Raw genomic sequence first — 2,244 nt, 5'->3', positions numbered from 1 at the left:
GGGCAGAGCTTGGGCAGTGCTGAGGATTTTTCTAATTCTTTTCCTCTGTGTTAGTTTACATGGGAATACTCTCTTCAGGAATTGAGTCCCAGCCTTTTATTTGTGGCTTAGTCCAGTGTGATGAGGTGCTTTATCCAGGTCTGGATGTAGCACAGCAAAGCTGCTAAGTGAGCTCAGCCAGGTGCTCCCGAGTCAAATGGCACAGTTACACAACTCAGTGCCTCCTCTGCTATCTTTGCTAGCTTTAATCTTGCCTAATACAGATAAAAAGACTGATGAAATCAGGACTGCAGAGACTTCTCTATGCACTGTGCAAATCGTTTTGATAACTGCATATGTATTTAGCAGCTGATGTCTGCTATATTGGAAATTAAGCCGGATAGAGAAAGCTATCCTGTGTTGCAGTGAAATGCAACACGTAGGAGAAAATCCAACTCCAGAAAGGTACTCAGGTGTCTGATTTACATGTAAGCCAATGAAATAAAGCTCCTGGGTATGAATGTAAATAGGGCCAGTGGGGTGGTTGTTTTCTGTTTTCATTTTGGCTTGGAGCTAAATGTGTTTGTTTGTAATCCTTCAAGGTCTTGTAGTAACCATCAGCCCTCAAGGCTGTTATGCCACCCTGCTTACTCAGAGACAACAATCCAAGTAGACAGAAGCAAACATGATGAACAAAGTAGGAGGAGTTAGAATTGAGCTCCAGTTCTTCAAACTGGGGAGAGGGAAAGTAACTGTACTCCATTCCTTTTTCAAATTGTGCCTTTAATAATAATTAATAATTAGTTAATAATGAGTCCCTTAATGACTGCTTGTGACACATAGAAACTTATGTGTTCAAAATGACTGTTGAGTGATATTTACAATTGACTGATTTATTATTTATTGTTACGACAACAATAAGTAAGTACGATCTTCATTCTAAAACAGGGAAAATGAGTGTTAAGGCAGAGTCCTGCATTAAACACTGAAATTCGTATTGTGTTATATAGTATTTGGCCTCAAAAACAGTCTCCATAGACATTTGGGTGGTTTTGGATCTTGGAGTGGGTTCCATTTCTTCCTGAAAGTACTTACTGTTGGCAAAGAGAAAATAATAATAATAGTTTTATACCATTTTTTTCCTGGTGGATTAATCATGCAAGCTGGTGGCCAGTACGATTGCTTCAACCAATCCTTCAATTTGAATGTCCAGATAGTTTGCTGATCAAACTGGGATATGAAGGTGACTGCTCCATTTCTAGGTTGGGTGTGCAATGGGAATATAGATTTTTTCTGTTTCCGTCACTAGGAAACTTTAGGCAAAGGAATACACAAGGAATCTTCTGGCAAAGTTTCTGTTTGGAAGTCTATATGCATGCTTTTTTCTCTGTCTTTGTTTCTTTCTCACTCACACACATATTATCATGTATTTATGTATATGTCACAGAATCACAGAAATGTAGGGGTTGGGAGGGACCTCTAGAGATCATCGTGTTATTTTTATCTGTGACCCTTGTGCATACAGATAACTGAATGCACCTTGTCACTCATACAATATACAGGATATAATAATATATGTCAGTCTCAATATTTTGAGATCATATATCCAGTGCAGGAATCGTATGTATATATATGTAGGTTTTACATGGATTCTGTGAGTTGGATTTTGTGCAGCATGAGGTACTGAATAAATGCTCTCCTTGAAGTTGGCTAAAAGTTTTGTCACTGTGTTCGATGCACAGAGATTAGTTAATGGCAATGAATCTTTGTGAAGTGTACATTTCCTTATCACAGAATCACAGGAAGGGACCTCAGAGATCACGAATCTCCAACCCCCTGCCACAGGCAGGGCCACCAACCTCCCCATTTCATAGCAGCCCAGGCTGCCCAGGGCCCCATCCAACCTGGCCTTGAACACCTCCAGGGATGGACGGGGCATCACAGCCTCTCTGAGCAGCTGTTCCAGCACCTCACCACTCTCTCTGTGAAGATCTTACCCCTGACATGCAGCCTAAATCTTCCCTCCCTCAACTTCAAAACACTTACCCTTGTCCTGCTGTTATCTCCCCTTTCAAAGAGTTGATTCCCCTCCTGTTTGTAGGCTCCCTTTAGGTACTGCAGGCTGCAATGAGGTCACCCTGCAGCCTTCTTTTCTCCAGGCTGAACAAGCCCAGCTCCCTCAGCCTGTCTTTGTTCATAGGGCAGGTGCTTCAGCCCTTGTATGGGAACTGCTGAGTCACGGCCTGAACCTCTGATTAATCAGCT

Source organism: Centrocercus urophasianus, unplaced genomic scaffold (assembly GCF_019232065.1).
Source record: "Centrocercus urophasianus isolate 14NV4802_14NV808 unplaced genomic scaffold, USGS_Curo_1.0 seq_32, whole genome shotgun sequence".
In the NCBI taxonomy this organism is placed as follows: Eukaryota; Metazoa; Chordata; class Aves; order Galliformes; family Phasianidae; genus Centrocercus; species Centrocercus urophasianus.
Note: the sequence above shows the minus strand (reverse complement) of the source record.